This window comes from Notamacropus eugenii, chromosome 7 (genome assembly GCF_028372415.1).
Source record: "Notamacropus eugenii isolate mMacEug1 chromosome 7, mMacEug1.pri_v2, whole genome shotgun sequence".
NCBI lineage: Eukaryota > Metazoa > Chordata > Mammalia > Diprotodontia > Macropodidae > Notamacropus > Notamacropus eugenii.
This window is the reverse complement of record NC_092878.1, coordinates 326,225-344,330: the sequence shown is the minus strand read 5'-3', so window position 1 is coordinate 344,330 and position 18,106 is coordinate 326,225. Positions and strand designations below refer to the sequence as shown.

General features: G+C 43.1%; 1 pseudogene; it reads left to right on the top strand.

Annotated features, from left to right (window-relative positions):
- The window catches only part of LOC140513958 (pantothenate kinase 2, mitochondrial pseudogene), a 32,935-nt pseudogene extending 15,054 nt beyond the window's left edge, over positions 1–17,881 (top strand).
- Positions 17,882–18,106: the final 225 nt, after the last annotated feature.

Sequence of the window (18,106 nt, the reverse complement as noted above, 5' to 3'; positions counted from 1 at the left end):
TAGGGAAATTGCTAAGGAGGGTCCCTCTTGCTGTGGTGGTAGGGGATGAGTGCAGGACCGAAGATGTCCCAGACAGTCCCACTCATCAAACTGGGAGGAGATATGGAGCCTCAAGGGGGTGGAGCCCTGCATCCACCAACACCAGGACCCCAGGAGTGTCTCAGCACCTCAGGTGAATAGGGAAGACACTAGGGCAGGCAGAATCACCAACCACAGAGCTTGGCTATGCTCTGGCTCTGCAGAGGAGACCTCCATTGGTCAGACCAGACCTCCCCCACACTTAACAAGCTAGCTCCTGGGTAAATCCAGGGAAACACAAAAAAACTTAATCTGGCCTCTGCTTTCTCACACCAGCCAGCTCAGTACCAGGTAAGCTGCAGCACTTTACCTTCTAGCTGAAAGAACCAGAGGCCACAACTCACAAAGCCTCAAGTTAAAGGCACAAGAACTGTGGCCCTAGAAGCAGAGATGTACTTTAAATGCCAGGAAAAGGATGACTATCATCATCAAGAGGAAGAAGCAAAGGAGGAAAGAAAAGACCATAGATTCTTTCTGTGGGGACAAGTACCAAAACAGGAATACCAAAGGGGTCAGCATTGAGACTGTACTCCCATCTGAAACTTCAGAAAGAACTATGAATTGATTGCAAGCACAAAGAGCACTCTTGGAAGGACTGAAGAAGGATTTTGAAAACAAATTAGGGAAATAGAAGAAAAACTGGCCAATGATTTTAAAAGTATGAAAAAAGAATTCATTGAAGAGAATAGCTCCTTAAAAAGGAATATTGGACAAATGGAAAAGGAAGCACAAAACCTAACTGGGAAAATTGGACAAATAGAAAAGGAAGAACAAAAACTAACTGGAGAAACTAACTCCTTAAAAGGAATAACTGGACAGATAGAAAAGGAGATGCAAAAGTTAACTGAAGAAAACAATGTAATAAAAATTAGAATTGGGTAAGTAGAAGCTAATGACTCTATGAGACATCAAGAATCAGTCAAACAAAATCTAAAGAATGAAAAGATTTAATAAAATATAAAATATCTAATTGGGAAAACAACTGACCTGGAAAATAGGCCCAGGATAGAAAATCTAAGAATTATTGGCCTACCAGAAAGCCAGGATGGAAAAAAGAGCATGGACAATATCTTCCAAGAAAACATCAAAGAAAACTTCCCAAAAGTCTTAGATCCAGAGGTTGAAATAGTCATTGAAAGGATCCACCATTCACCTCCTGAAAGGGATCCCAAACTAAAGACATCAAGGAATATCAAACTCCAGAATTATCAAATGAAGGAGAAAGTATTATAGGCAGTCAGAAAGAAACCATTCAAATAGTGAGGGGCTACAGTCAGGATTGCACAGGACCTTGCAGCTTCTACATTAAAAGATCAAAGGAATTGGCAAAGGAACTGGGACTACAACCAAGAATCAATTACCAGCAAAGCTTAGTATAATATTTCAGGCAAGGGGATGGACATTCAATAAAATAAGGGATTTCCAGACCTTCCTGATGAGAAGGCCAAAACTCAGTAGAAAATTTGATCTTCAAATGCTGGTCTCAGGAGAGGCATAAAAGGATAAACAGGGGAAAAATCCTTGTTACTCAACATGGACAACCTATTTTCATCCCTATAAGGGAAAATGATACTTGTAAATCTTGAGAATTGTATGTTTATTATGAAATATAAAAAGGATATGCATAGATAGAGGGAATGATAAATGATGTGATGATAAAAATGTTATTTAAGGGTGCAAAGGGATTGTAACAGGACATGTGAAAAGGAAGAGGCAGAATTACATCACAGGAAGAGGCATAAAATTATATTACAGTAAAGGGAAAGAGGGGAGAGAGATGAGCCTTGTTTGATATTTACTCTCATCTGATTTGGTTCAAGGAGGGAACAACAAACTTAGTGAAGTATACAATTCTAACTAGCTCTATAAACAGTAGGAGGGGAAGGGGGAAAGAAAAGGGAAGGGAATGCAAAAGGAAGGGAAAAAGTAGAAAGGGTAAAAAGAAGTAAAAGAGAGGGGGGTGAAAGAAGGAAGGGAAGACTGCTGGAGGTGGTGGTCAAAAATTAAAACTCTATTGTGGAAGGGAAGGGAAAAGGGAGAACTAAAAGCACAAACAGTGGGAAAGAGGATGGAAGGAAAGACACAGATAGTAATCATAACTGTGAATGTGAGTGGGAGGACCTCTTCCACAAAACTGAGATGGATAGCAGAATGGATTAAAAACCATAATCGAACAATATGTTGTTTACAAGAAACACATCTTAAATGGGGGAATACACAGAGTAAAGGTAAAAGATTTGAGCAGAATATATAACCCTAAATTCATCTGATTTAATAAAAGCAGGGGTAGCAATCCTAATCTCAGACAAAACAAAAGCAGAAGCAGATCTAATCAAAAGAGATAAGGAAGGAAACTATATCTTGTTAAATGGCACCATAGATAATGAAGCAATATCATTACCAAACTTATATGCTCCAAGTGGTATAGCATCCAATTTTTTTTAAATGGCTATTTGTTTATTTTTAGTTTTCAACATTCATTTCCCCAAAATTTTGAGTTCCAAATTTTCTCCTCATCTCTAACCTCCACCCACCCCAAAACATCATATATAATCTGATTGCCCCATCCCCCAATCTGCCCTCCCTTCTATCACACCCCTCTCTTCCCTTATCTCTATCTTCTCTCTTGTCTTGTAGGGCAAGATAAATGTCTATACTCCATTACCTGTATTTCTTATTTCCCAGTTGTATGCAAAAACAATTCTCAACATTCGTTCCTAAAACTTTGAGTTCCAATTTCTCTCCCTTCCTTCCTCCCCACTCATCTTCAATGAGAAGGCAAGCAATTCTACATAGATTGCATATGTGGTTTTGCAAACGACTTCCATAATAGTCACGTTGTGTAAGACTAACTATATTTTCCCCTCATCTTATTCTGCTCTCCATTTATTCTATTCTTGTGACCTTGTCCCTCCCCAAAAGTGTTTACTTCTAATTACTCCCTCCTCCCATTTGTCCTCCCTTCCATTATCGCCCCACCCCCATCCTGCTTATCCCTTTCTCCCCTACTTTCCTGTAGTGTAAGATAGATTTTCATACCAAATTGAGTGTGCATGTTATTTCTTCCTTAAGCCAAATGTGACGAGAGTAATTTTACTTTTTTCCTTTTACCTCCCCCTTTTCTCGTCCATTGAAAAAACTTTTTCTCACCTCTTTTATGAGAGATAATTTACATCATTCCATTTCTCCCTTTCTCCTTCCAATATATTCCTTCCTCACCCCTTAATTTTATTTTTAAGATATGATCCCTTCCTATTCAACTCACGTGTGTGTGTGTGTTTGTGTGTGTGTGCACAATCCCTCCAACTACCCAAATACTGAGAAAAGTTTCAAGAGTTACAAATATTATCTTTCCATGTAGGAATGTAAACAGTTCAACTTTAGTAAGTCCCTTATGATTTCTCTTGCCTGTTTACCTTTCCATGTTTGTCTTGATTCTTGTGTTTCAAAGTCAACTTTTCTATTCAGCTCTGATCTTTTCATCAAGAATGCTTGAAAGTCCTCTATTTCACTGAATGATGATTTTTCCCCTGAAGTATTATACTCAGTTTTTCTGGATAGGTGATTCTTCGTTTTAATCCTAGTTCCTTTGACTTCTGGAATATCATATTCCAAGCCCTTTGATTTGATAATGTAGAAGCTGATAGATCTTGTGTTATCCTGATTGCATTTCCACAATACTTGAATTGTTTCTTTCTAGCTGCTTGCAATATTTTCTTCTTGACCCAGAAACTCTGGAATTTGGCTACAATATTCCTAGGAGTTTCACTTTTTGGATCTCTTTCAGGATGTGATTGGTGGATTCTTTCAATGTTTATTTTGGTTCTAAAATATCAGGGCAATTTTCCTTGATAATTTCATGAAAGATGATGTGTAGGCTTTTTTTTTTTTTATGATGGCTTTCAGGTAGTCCCATAATTTTTTTTTAATTTTTATTTATGTAACTTTTAACATTCATTTTCACAAAATTTTGGGTTTCAAATTTTCTCCCCTTTTGTCCCCTCCCCCATCCCAAAACACCAAGCATTCTAATTGCCCCTATCACCAATATGCTCTCTCTTCTATCATCCCTCTCTACCCTTGTCTCCATCTTCTCTTTTGTCCTGTAGGGCCAAATAACTTTCTATACCCCTTTACCAGTATTTCTTATTTCCTAGTAGCAAGAACAGTACTCAACAGTTGTTCCTAAAACTTTGAGTTCCAACTTCTCTTCCTCCCTCCCTCCCCACCCCTTCCATTTGGAAGGCAAGCAATTTAATATAGGCCATATCTGTGTAGTTTTCAAATGACTTCCATAATAGTCGTGTTGTATAAGAATAACTATATTTCCTTCCATCCTATCCTGTCCCCCATTACTTCTATTCTCTCTTTTGATCCTGTCCCATCCCATTAGTGTCAACCTCAAATTGCCCCCTCCTCCCCACGTCCTCCCTTCCATCATCCCCCCTCCCACCCTGCTTATCCCCTTATCCCCCAGTTTCCTGTATTGTGAGATAGGTTTTCATACCAAAATGAGTGTGCATTTTATTCTTTCCTTTAGTGGAATGTGATGAGAGTAGACTTCATGTTTTTCTCTCACCTCCCTTCTTTATCCCTCCTCTAATAAGTCTTTTGCTTGCCTCTTTTATGAGATAATTTGCCCCATTCCATTTCTCCCTTTCTCCTCCCAATATATTTCTCTCTCACTGCTTGATTTCATTTTTTTAAGATATGATCCCATCCTCTTCAATTCACTCTGTGCACTCTGTCTCTATGTGTGTGTGTGCGTGTGCATGTGTGTGCATGTGTGTGTGTGTGTGTGTGTGTAATCCCACCCAGTATCCAGATACTGAAAAGTTTCAAGAGTTACAAATATTGTCTTTCCATGTAGGAATGTAAACAGTTCAACTTTAGTAAGTCCCTTATGACTTCTCTTTGATGTTTACCTTTTCATGCTTCTCTTCATTATTATGTTTGAAAGTCGAATTTTCTTTTCAGCTCTGGTCTTTTCATGAAGAATGCTTGAAAGTCCTTTATTTCACTGAAAGACCATATTTTTCCCCTGAAGTATTATACTCAATTTTGCTGGGTAGGTGATTCTTGGTTTTAGTCCTAGTTCCTTTTACGCCCTTTCCACACCCTTCGATCCCTTAATGTAGAAGCTACCAGATCTTGTGTTATCCTGATTGTATTTCCACAATACTTGAATTGTTTCTTTCTAGCTGCTTGCAGTATTTTCTCCTTGACCTGGGAACTCTGGAATTTGGCCACAATGTTCCTAGGAGCTTCTCTTTGTGGATCTCTTTCAGGCGGTATTCTGTGGATTCCTTGAATACTTATTTTGCCCCGTGGTTCTAGAATTTCAGGGTAGTTTTCCTTGATAATTTCATGAAAGATGATGTCTAGAGTCTTTTTTTGATCATGGTTTTCAGGTAGTCCCATAATTTTTAAATTGTCTCTCCCGGATCTATTTTCCAGGTCAGTTGTTTTTCCAATGAGATATTTCACATTATCTTCCATTTTTTCATTCTTTTGGTTTTGCTTTGTGATTTCTTGGTTTCTCATAAAGTCTAATTTTGAAAGAACTCTTTTCCTCAGTGAGCTTTTGAACCTCTTTTTCCATTTGGCTAATTCTGCTTTTTAAAGCATTCTTCTCCTCATTGGCTTTTTGAACCTCTTTTGCCAATTGAGTTAGCCTATTTTTCATGGTGTTATTTTCTTCAGCATTTTTCTGGGTCTCCTTTAGCAGGGTGCTGACCTGCTGTTCATGCTTTGACTGCATGTCTCTCATTTCTCTTCCCAGTTTTTCCTCCACCTCTCTAAGCTGATTTTCAAAATCCTTTTTGAGCTGTTCCATGGCCTGAGCCCATTGGGTGGGCTGGGATACAGAAGCCTTGACTTCTGTGTCTTTCCCTGATGGTAAGCATTGTTCTTCCTCATCAGAAAGGAAGGGAGGAAATACCTGTTCACCAAGAAAGTAACCTTCTATAGTCTTATTTTTTCCCTTTTCTGGGCATTTTCCCAGCCAGTGACTTGACTTCTGAATATTCTCTTCACACCCACTTGCCTCCAGATCCTTCCAGCCAGCACTTGGGGTCTGAGATTGAAATGCTGCTTCCCAGCCTCAGGGCTTTGGGTGGGGGCAGGGCTGCTATCCAGTGTGAGATAAAGTTCAGGTGCTCAGGTGGGGGCAGGGCCACCTCACGGGTCTCAGTTCCCTCAGGGGTTTTATGCAGAGACCTTCAACAATGGATCCAGGCTCTTGCCTGCTTGGGGAGCCCTGGTCTGCTCCCGCCTCTGCTGCTGCCTCCCGAGGGGGCCTGAGTTATAGGGGCACCCCACTCCCCTCTCGGCAAGCTGAGAAGACCCTCTCACCAACCTTTGAGGCCCGTGGGTGGAGGGACCTGCGTGGCCGCTGGAGACTCCATCCCTGAAGCCTGCTCATATCTGCTCCTCTAGGTGACACGCAGCCAAGGCAGGGCTGGGCTTGGCTCTGGGTCCACAGCATGATGGACCTTTTGTGAGAGGTTTTCAGGGCTCTCTGGAACAGAAATCTCCTCCACTCCATTGTTCTGTGGCTTCTGCTGCTCCAGAATTTGTTAGGAGTTCTTTTTTACAAATATTTTATGGGCTGTGGGTTTAGAGCTAGTGAATGTGTGTCTTTCTACTCAGCCATCTTGGCTCTGCCCCCCCAGTCCCATAATTTTTGAATTGTCTCTCCTGGATCTATTTTCCAGGTTAGTTGTTTCTCCAATGAGATATTTCACCTTATCTTCTATTTTTTCATTCTTTTGGTTTTGTTGTGTAATTTCTTGGTTTCTCATAAAGTCATTAACTTCCATCTGCTCCATTCTAATTTTTAAAGAACTATTTTCTTCAGTGAGCTTTTGAAACTCCTTTTTCATTTGGCTAATTCTGCTTTTTGAAACATTCTTCTCCTCATTGGCTTTTTGGACCTCTTTTGCCAATTTTGTTAGCCTATTTTTTTTTTTTTTATTAGAGTTAGCCTATTTTTAAAGGTGTTATTTTCTTCAGCATTTTTTTGGGTCTCCTTCAGCACACTGTTGACTTGTTTTTCATGATTTTCTTGCATCTCTCTCATTTCTCTTCCCAATTTTTCCTCCACCTCTCATACTTGATTTTAAAAATCATTTTTGAGGTCTTCCATGTACTAAGACTATTAAATATTTATTTTGGATATTTTGGATGTAGAAGCCTTGACTTCCTCTGATGTTCTTCCTCATTTGAAAGGATGGAAGAAAATACCTCTTCACCAAGAAAGTAATCTTCTGTGGTCTTATTTCCTCCCCCCTTTTTTGGGCATTTTCCCATCCAGTTACTTGACTTTTGAGTCCTTTATCAACAGGAGGGAATACTCTGGGCACCTGTAAGTTCTCAGTTCCTCCAAGGTAGCACAATCAAGGAAGAGGAGTTTACTCTTCTCCTGGCCTGCACGCTGGTCTGGGAGCAACCAAAAGCTTTTCTGCCCAGAATCTGTGAGTAGAATTCCCTTTCCACAACTTCCTCCAGCTCTACCATGCCAGTGCTCCTCCTCACCCCAGGGCTGTGCTCAGGGTTGAGGTTCAGATTAGTGAGCGCAATTCACCCAGGGGCTTTAGAAGGACAGCTCCAAAAATGGATGCTGCCACTGCAGTGGCTGCAGTCAGCAGTCCACATTGTGTTCCCTTCTCCTGAGTGAGATAGCAAATCTAAAAGAGGCAGTTGAGGTTAGAGAAATCACTCTGCCGACTTCCAGCAGCTGAAGATAAGCAAGACAGTCTGCTCTCTGGCACCATCTACAGGGTTCAGGGGAGCGAAGGACCAGGCTCATGAGTTAAGAATTCTAGGCCATCCAGAACAGAAAATGACCTATGTTGAGGGGCTGCAGGGAAGCAGGTCCATGATAGGTGAGGCTGTCAAGGGGCCCAGTCATTCTGGAAAACACTTTGGGACTGAGCATCCTAAGTGATTCTATTATGTGTGATGCCTTTTTACCCTTCCAGGTCCTGGCCCCAAGGAGTACAAAGAAAGAGGAAAAGATTTAGCATATATATATTCTATAACATACATGCTATATATAACATAACATATATATACTATAACATACATATGTAAGATTTCTGCATATGTATTTTAGCATCTTTTTTTTAATGGCAGTTAGAGCTAGGAAGGCAGTTGGCTGCTCACTAGTGTGAGTGAAAAAGCTTGTTTGTAATTTTGTTTAAGGGAGCCTGCCTGTGATTGTTGTAGTGGAGCTGGTTTGTGGGAAGCCTGGCAGGGGGAAGGCTTGGGGATGGTGTTGTCTTCTGCATTGTTATTGTGTATAGATTGTTGTTACTATTATGGATTTGGGTCTCAATAAATGTTTTGGTTCTGCCTTCCATATGAAGAGTCTTGTATTTCATGATTTTGAATCACAGTGGGATATCCATGGCCACCATAGGCACTGTGAATATCACATTGCTGCTAGAAGAGCCTTTATCAGATGCATGCTGTCTTGGGGAGGAAGGGGGAAGAGAGGGGGAGAAAATTAAAAACGTATGGAAGTGAATGTTGAAAAATAAAAACTAATAAAAAATAAATAAATAAATAAAGGAGATTACTCTATCCATACAATGAAAAAGCAAAGTGGAGAAAGCCCCAATATTGCGCAGACTCTAGATGACATGCATCTCAAAGTGCACTTTGTTCATTCAGGCTGTCTGTTGGTCTCTTGCATAGGAACACCAGTGAGCTGGATCCAGAATTGCACAGGAGGAGAAAAATAGACTATATTTCATTGGACAAGTTGTGTGATGCTTTCAGGCATTACAAACTGTCCATCTCATTAATGTCGGTTTCTACTGATGACATGCATGCTCACGAGTCATAGAATACCACAGTGCAGTGGGAGTAAAAAACCAAAGGAACAATTAAAGCAACAGAAAAAAACCCCAACACAATTAGGCCCCAAGAGCCTGCAGTGGGAGACCACCAATGAGGCCCAACGTGACCTGAAATGTATTATTAGGTGTGTATATAGAACAGGCAGGACATGACCAGACATGTAGTGAGAAGGAGAAATAACAGATGGGTGGACATTAGCAGGACATCAAGAGAACCAGAGGGAGGGTCATGGCAGATGGATTGATAGATGAGTATCAAGGGATAAAAAGTCCCTTTTTAGCCCCTAACTCACAGTTAGGGACCTGTTATATATGAACCTTGGGCTCTTCACCTATAAAAGTAAGAAGGTGGCATTAAATCATGTCTCAAGAAATCTCTCTTGTCCGTGGAATGTGGGCACTAGTTTAGCATGTGAGAAATGTCACAGTCTGCTTACTTCTTTCCCAAACCTAGAAGGCCCTTGCCCATTCCCTAACCATTTGAAGGGACAACAACTTTTGGTACACGGACATCAAGGCAGATTGCCCCCACACAAGTTGTGAGGGGAGCAAAGAGGAGGGATCTCATGGAGATAGATCACCAAAGGTCCTCATTTTTGCCTTCACAACAGTCCTGCTACATGTCCCTTTCTCTCCAATCACCCAGTTGTCACATGGTAGGTCTCCCTGCCTCCACTCAGTTGTCAAAGGGGCCTTCCTAAAATAAAGATCTGACTCTATCACACACCCAGCCCCCCATTTAATAAACTCCAGAGTATTCTATCACTTCTAGGGTCAAATAAAAAATCCTGTTTGATCCTTCATGCTCTCTGTAACCCAGCTGCTTCTGGGTTCCTGGGTTCCTGGCCAGGCTTCCCACATTTTGCTCCCCTCCACTTCCTTTGGGCCGGAGGGACACTGAGCTTTTGGCTCTTCTGCCCACAGGACTCCATCTCTCAGCTGTGCATGTTCACTGGCTGTCTGCCATGTCTGGAATGTGCTTCCTCCTCCCTTCTGCCTCCCTTAAGACACAGCTCAGAGCCCATCTTCTGCAGGAGACCTTACCAGGTCCCCCACCTGCCCACTGCTTTTACTGGCCTCCTGAGATGAACTCCCATTTACCTTCTATATACCTACTCAGCGCATAGTGGATTCCATGTTGTCCCTTCCATTGGACTGGGAGTTCCCTGAGGGCAGGGACTGTTTTGGCCTTTCTTTGTATCCCTACTACTTACCACAGGGCCTGGCACATAGTAGGTACTGGATAATTGCTGGTTGACTTGCTGAATTTACAATGCAAGGACCTAGGTTAGAAATCAAATTCTGACTGATATTACCTGCATGACTTTGGATGAGTCATTGAAAAGTTCTTTGCTTTAGTTTCTTCATCTGTAAAATGAGGTCTGGTGGATCTCTAAGGTCCCTCCCACCTCCTGATCTTGTAGCCCTCTAAGCTGTTCTACACACACAGAGGCAGTGAGTGTGTCAGGTGGCACCTGACTAGTGGGGAGGAGGGAGGTGTTGAGGAGGTACCTGGAATAGTTCTTCTGATGGCTATATCTAGTACAGCCACAGGGGGGCGATCTAGGCTTGATCAGTTCCAGTATCAAGGAAAATGCTCTTGGTCACCCCTCCCTTGTATCTACCCCTAGAAGTTTCATATTTTCTTAATATTCTGTCCCTTGGTAGCTCATTGGCTTCCCCTCAAGTGGTTCCCAGATCTCTTTTCCCTCCTTGTTGTGACCCCAAAGAATTGCTCACCAAGACATTCAATGCATCTTTTACTAATGAAAAGGAACAGATGACTGGCATCTGACAAGTCTTCCACATGGGTAGCAGCCCCTCCGGTGAAAATCGGCATGTTTTCTTCTCCATCCACCCTCTCTCCTGCACCTGTTTTTCACAGACACAGAGGAAGGCTTTTGGGGAGAGGGAGAAGTCTTTCAGCTAACGTCTAGTCTGAGGGTGAGGAACCGGCAGCCTCAAGGGCACATGTGACCCTCTAGTTCCTCAAGTGTGGCCTTTTAAGTGAGTCTAAACTTCACACTTCACAGAACAAATACTTTTATGAAGGGGATTTGTTCTGCAAAGTTTAAATTCAGTCAAAGGGCCACACTTGAGGACCTAGAGGGTTACATGTGGCCTTGAGGCTTCAGGTTCCCCACTGCTGGTCTAGTCCTTCAGGATGAGTTTCAAATTCTCCTGGGAAATGAGAAATTATCTCATTGACACCATCTTCATCTCCCTAGCTGTTAGTCAATCAACAACTGCCTACTGTGTGCCAGGAACTGTAGTAAGCCCTGAAGATATGAAGAATAACCGAAACTGTTCCTGTTCTCAAGGACCTTACGGTTTGTTTCAAACCAGTATGTGAAACTCCTAGGCAACCCCTTGGTGAGTCCTGCCTTGCTGTCTCTACATCACATGCTGTCCCTGGAGACTCCCCTCCAGCACTGCCCCATGTGGTCAAGTGACTTCTGGGCATCTTCTCCTGGCAGCAGCACCTTCCTCTGCCCACACCCCACCCAAGAGGAGGGAGAATACCTCAAAAGCATGTGAGGCAAGCTCCAATCCAAGCTGAAACACCCAGAATGTCTTCTACCTTTTAAAAAAAGTGTCCACAGGCTCACAAATGGATTCCATTTGACCTCTGAGTCCTGAGTCTTTTACCTCCAATTTCTGCCTTCCTCAGAACCTAGAGATATCAAAGTACAGAAGTAACCTAATGCTCCCCTGTATGGGAGGAGACTGAGGGAGAAGGGGCCACATGCCTTTGATCACAATTGGTTTTTCTCCAGAGCACTGCCAGGGAGTTTGGTGAGCAAACCAGGTGAGTGGAGAGTTCCTTTCTGATGCATGGGCTAACCCATGGACTGCACAGTCACTAAACTGAGGGACTCTTGGCTCACTGACTGGGGTCCCCTAGAACTCTTCTCTCTCCACTGATCTCTAGGGTAAGCCATTTTCCTCATCCTTGCTGCCTGGGAATGGCATTTTTCCTGGAAGATGCTCGACCAGAGGCATAACCAGGGTAGGATCAATAGAGCTTTGTCTGAAGAGGAACCAAATGCAGAGAGGGTCATGTTGGTGCCAGAGGATGGTGATGAGCAGCTTCAGGCCTGGGGGTGGGAGGGTGACCAGGCTAATACTGCAGGCTCCATTCTAAAACCCATTTTTGTATCAGGATCTGGGGAAACTAAATTCAAGAATCTCATCTTCTCTCAGGGTCCTGCCAACCAAGAAAAGGGGGTACGAGGATGCTTAAGTCAAATGCTCTAAACCTAAGCACCTATGGGTATGTGGGCTCTGTGTGTCTACATATTGTCTCCCCCCTTAGTTTGTGACCTCTTTAAAGGCAGAGACACCCTTAACATCCAATATGGACTCTTAGAACCATATACAGAGATGATGGTGAAGATGGAGAATGTGCGATAGATACCATACAGTTACCATCTTATTCCAACCATTTTATCAGAGAGAACTGAGGAAGATGCCTTCATGGCTTATGAACGGGTTGATATCTAGGTTTGGAGCCTACAGGATTGAGAATGGTAGTGCCTTGGACAGGGAGGTGTGGAAAGGTTAGTGTTTGGGGATAAAGCCTATGAATTCAGTTTTAGACGTGTGGAGTTTAAGGTGTCCACAGGCCATTTATTTCTAACTGTTCCCTAGGCAATCGGAGATGGGAGACTGTAGGTCAGGAGAGACGTTAGGGCTGGACAAATAGATTGGAGAACTATCGGCATAGAGATAAGAAATCAAACCATGAGAGCTGATGAGATTACCAAGTGAAATAATATAGAGGGAGAAGAGAAGAAGGCTCAGCATAGACCCCTGGAGGAAGCCAGGAAAATCCAGCAAAGGAGACAGAGAAGAAGTCATCAGACAGGTAGGAGGAGAAATGAGACAGTGAGGTCGGGAAAACTTAAAGAGAAGAGATTATTAAGGAGGTGAGGGTAAGTGACAGTGTCAAAGGCTGCCAAGAAGTCCAGAAGGGCAAAGCCTGTGAAAAAGCCATTAAATTTGAGAACTAAGAGATGGCTAGGAGCTTTATAAAATTGGAGTTTTATTTCAGTTCAGTTCTAAATTCTCTCTCTCTCTCTCTCTCTCTCTCTCTCTCTCTCTCACACACACACATACACACACACACACACTCTTTACCCCTCCCCTACATACTGAGAAAAACAAAATCCATTATAAATATCTATAATCATGGAAAACAAATTTCTTCTAAAACTATGTCCAAAAAAACGTAATAAAAACAAAGAAACAGAAAACATGCTTCAGCATCCACTCTGAGTCCCTTTGTTCTCTCTCTGGAGGTGGGCAGCATGTTTCATCAGGAGACCCTCGGAATTGTGGTTGCCCATCACGTTGATCAGTTACGAAGTCCTTCAAAATCGGTTACATTTACAATATAGTTTTTCTATAATTTATTCTGCTGTCTCTGCTCATTTCACACAACACTAATTCATACAAATGTTTTCAGGTTTTTCTGAAACCACGCTCTTCATCATTTCTTTCAGCACAAGGATGTCACAGTGCTTTCATGTATCATTGTTTGTTCAGTCATTCTTCAGTTGATGGGCATGTCCTCAGTTTCTACTACTTTGCCACCGCAAAGGAGCTGCTCTAATTATTTTTGTATGCCTGCGTCCTTTTTCTCTTTCTTTGGTCCCTTTGGGGCATAGTAAGTATGTACTTATAAGGAGCAGTATGTTTAGATCAAAGAATGTGCACAGTTTAATAGCTTTGGTAGCCTAGCTTCAACATGCTTTCCAGAATGGCTAGACCATACTGCGTTAGTGCCTGTGTCTTCCCACGTCCCCTCCAGCATTTGTCATTCTCCTATGCTGTCACCTTAGCCATGCTGGTGAGTGTGTGTGGGGGGGCAGAGTTGTTCACATTTATATTTTTCTAATTACTGGTGATTTAGAGAACCATTTTCATATGGCTATTGATAGCTTTGATTTCTTCCTCTGAAAAATTGTCTATTCATATCCTTTGATTATTTATCAGTTGAGGAATTTCTTCTATTCTTGTGAATTTGACTCAGTTCTCTATACATTTTAGAAGAGACCTTTACCAGAAAAAACATGCTGCAAAGATTTTTTTCTGCCATTTCCTGCTTTTCTTCTATTTTTAGCAGCATTTATTTTGTTTGTGAAAAAAGCTTTAATTTTACATATTCAGAATTATCCATTTTACCTCCAGTGAACTGTTTTCTGTGTCTTGTTTGGTCATAAACTCTTCCCCCATCCATATATCTGACAAATAGTTTCTTCCATGATCCAATAATTTGTGTATGGTGTCAGTCTTTATGTCTAAATCATGTGCCTGTTTTGAGCTGATCCTGGCATATGGCATGAGATGCTGATCTGTGCCTACTTTTTGCCAGACTACTTTCAAATTTGCCCAAAAGTTTTTGTCAAATAGCTCCCCCATGGCTGGGATCTTATCAAACACTAAGTTACTATCCTCATTCATTTTTGTAGCTGGTGTACCTGCTCTCTTCCACTGATCACACTCTCTGTTTCTTACCAATTTGTTTTGACAATTACAGTTGTGTCTCTAGTTTGAGATGTCACATGACTAGGCTTTCTCACTTCCCTTTTTAAATCTATTCCTTTGATATTCTTGATCTTTTTGTCTCTTCAGTTGAATTTTATTAGTATGTTTTTCAGGCTTATTAAAATAATTCTTTGACAGTTTCATTGGTATGACACTGAATAAATTGATTGATTGATGTAACATTGTCATTTTCATTCTAGTGGCTTGGCCTACCCATGAACCTGCACAGGAAAAGTATTTTGTAATTGTGGTCATCTAAGTGCCATTTTACAGTGGAGGAGTCTGAGGCAGGAGTCCAATGACTTACCCAGGATCACACTGCTAGTAAATGACTGAGGTTAGATTGGAATTTAGACCTTCCAGACTCCAAGGACCCTGCTCTATCCACTGTACCACTCCAACTATCAAGCTGTCTCTAATCTGACTTCTAAGCCTGAAATCCCAGTGCCTTTTGGAGTCTGTTACCTCACACAACTGATTAAACATTGAAACCCCTAGAGTTAGCCCCCCTCCCCCCTCCATCTGGGCTAATCTCCTCTCCTTTCCAAGGTGGCTCCCCCAAGGCCATGCTCAAGCGCAGTCCTTCCCACCTGGAATATCCTCTCCCACTTTCAGCCCAAGATTAAAGTTTCCCATACAGGCTTCTTTTCTTAAGAGAAATGGTGTCCAGGTGCTTTTGAAGAGACAGACTCTGACAGAAGCTGAGAACCAAGGCAGAGAAATTCCTCTATTCCCTCACCTGCCTCCAAGGAACCCTCCATGACTCCCAGCCATGTCCTTCCATGCCATTGCTATGGCTGACGAAGACCACACATTTCATGAACCAATGTCTTTATTTTAACTCCATCTGTTGCCCAAGCAGGGGCCTCCAGGTTCTGACTTGGCAGCCCCTGAATCTATACTAGTCTAGAAATACCAGGGTCCCCAGTGTGAGGAGCACCAATCCAAGCAGGCCCATTTGAATGAAGTAGTTTGATGGAATCCTGGGGAGTGAACCCTAGAGGGACAGAAAAGACTGCTCAGATCCATGAGTATAGCTAACTGAGTACAGGGGAAACTGGGAGGCTGACTACATGAATCTAAGGGTATAGGCAGCTGGGAGGAGAGGGATAGATTCTGTACTGTGTTTAAATTTTATTAAAGGAGAAAATCAAATACCATGATATTTTTCAAATATTGGGAGCTAGAAAGCATTCCAAGTTCCCAAAACAGTTGTAGGCTAGGATACCTGGCTATAGGAGGGATGAGAAGGGACAAAAAGGGCTAGAGGGTAAGATGCCTAGCTACCAAAAAAGGTCAAAATCCAGGGGCCCGGGTGCTGGGGACCCTGAGCAGTCTGTGGGACAGGAAATGTGGTTAAATGAAAGGGTAAGACAGATAGTGTTCAAGTTTCTGGGGCCCCTCACCTGACCAACTAATGAGCAAAGGGCCACTTTTCTGACACAGGAGGTGTGACATGGTAGGTCTTCTGACCGGAGGTGCCAAACTGAGGGGCTTTGAAGAGGAAAGTCAGTCCAGGCCTGGGCAGAGCTGAGGGACTGAAAGGAGTCCTAGGAAGCTCACAGGATAAAGAGTCAAACTCCTTCCTCCCAGGTGGCCATAGTAGTGCAGGCTTACACTGGTGCCTGGTGCCTGCCACCCCCACTGGACTCAGTATTGCCCCTAAACAGGACTCTGGCAAGATTGTTGAAGAAGCTCTGTCCCCAAACTCCAAATTGTTTGGTGTTTTTCCTCCTCAATGTCTTCATTCCCAATGTGAGTTGATAGAAAAAACCTGAGTTAGGAATCGATAGACTGAGGCTCCAGTTCTAGCTCCGTTCCTGACCTGCTGCGTGACCTCAGGCCAATGACTTTCCCTCTTTTGGGACACAAGTTCTTCATCATGAAACAAGTGGCTTAGACTGGATCTCTGCAGCCCCTTCCAGCTGGAACATCTGGGACTCCATCATTCCATGTATGTTTCTTGGTCTCTGACTCTTTCATTGTCTTGTTGTTTCTCTGAGCCTCAGTTTACCATTAAGAAATGACAGAGTTGAGTTCCATCTTTGAAGAGCCCTTCCAGCTCTGAAGTTCTCACATTTTAAGTAGTCACAGGAGCCACTGCGGATATGAAACCTCCTCTGTCCCATAAGAGCCCCTTCAAATACTGGAAAACTGCAACCACTGTCATCCTGCCCCATCACAGTTTCCACAGGTCTTCTACTTCCTAAAGATCACCTCTCCTCAGCTTGGTTTCCCATCCTGCCCCCACTCTGGTCACCCCTTTGGGACACAGTTCAGCTTGTCCGTGTCCATGCACACATCCATGTGGAACTAAAATCCAGGCTTCTTGATCCTGGGGCAAGTCAGAGCTCTTCCCTTTTCCCTCCTCCCCTCCTACATGTGCCCCCTCCCCCAAATGAACACCTTCCTCTGCATATGGTCTGATTAAGGCAGAGACTCAGTTTTCTTCATTATGAGACAGAGATATGAACCCGTTCTGTGCTCTTACTAGGACCTGCATCTCTGTTTCGGCACAGTCCTCTGGCATGAAGGAATCCTTCCTGGGAGGAGGGAGAGTTCCCCTATTGATCCTTGCTTTCTATGACTGAAGTCACAGCACCATACTCCCCTAGAAGAGGAGTGGCTGTCAATAAGCTAAGTCCTTTCCAGGTCCCACATGATGTCTAGGGAGAGGCCCCTGGGCAGGCAGAGACTTCAAAGAACTCTTTCATGAGCTTGAATGCTGACAACACCTTGGAGAACCACAGGAATCAGTTTAATTCCAAGCTTTATTGGCAATTTGGGATGAGGGATACCAAGACAAGGGGAAGAGGCCCCCATTTCCAACTCAGACACACACACTAATGTAGAGGATAAGTCACAGGAGCAGCACTGCATGGGGAGCACAAAGATCTGGGTTCATTCTGCAGGAAGGGAGTGCTCCAGGGAGAGGTGCATTCCTGCTGGGGGGTTCTCCAGGGGAACATGTGTTTCTGTGTAACAGTAAGCACCCCAACATACACAGAGGGGCCTGTTATCAGAGGTTCTTAGATTTGCATTCATAAAAGGAAAGATAACTTTTGAGAGGTTAACAATCACTTTAGTCAAGCACATGTATCATTCACCTTATTCAGAGGAGTCAGTACGCTGACAGCTCCCAGGACACCTGTGAGGGGACATGTGGCTCTGGGGGCAAATACCCTAGTCTAGTGCTTGAGGGCTGGGGGACATTTTCCTTGGATCCAGGGCCTAGGGATGATGAGCAGGAAGAAGCAGAGTGGCTGCCAGAGGTCTTCAGTCACTGCCAGCATCCAAGTGCTGGGGAAGGGGCAGCCCTGGGTCTCACCGAGGACCCAGAGGATGGAGTTCCTGCCAATGCCCAGGAGCTCTCTTTGTGGTCAGTGTAACCCAAGAGCCCCCATCCTATGGAAAGCTGGGGGGAGGATGCAACACCTCCCAATGCATAGGAGCTCTCCTCCTGGTCAGTGTAGCTCAAGAACCCTCACCCTGTATAGAGTTTGTGTAGGGGCAGAAGTAAACACAGCCTAGGCCTTACCCTCAGGAGCTTCTAATCTGGTTAGAGTCAATCACTCTAATATACAAGCAGCTGTCCATACAACAAACAGAAGTGT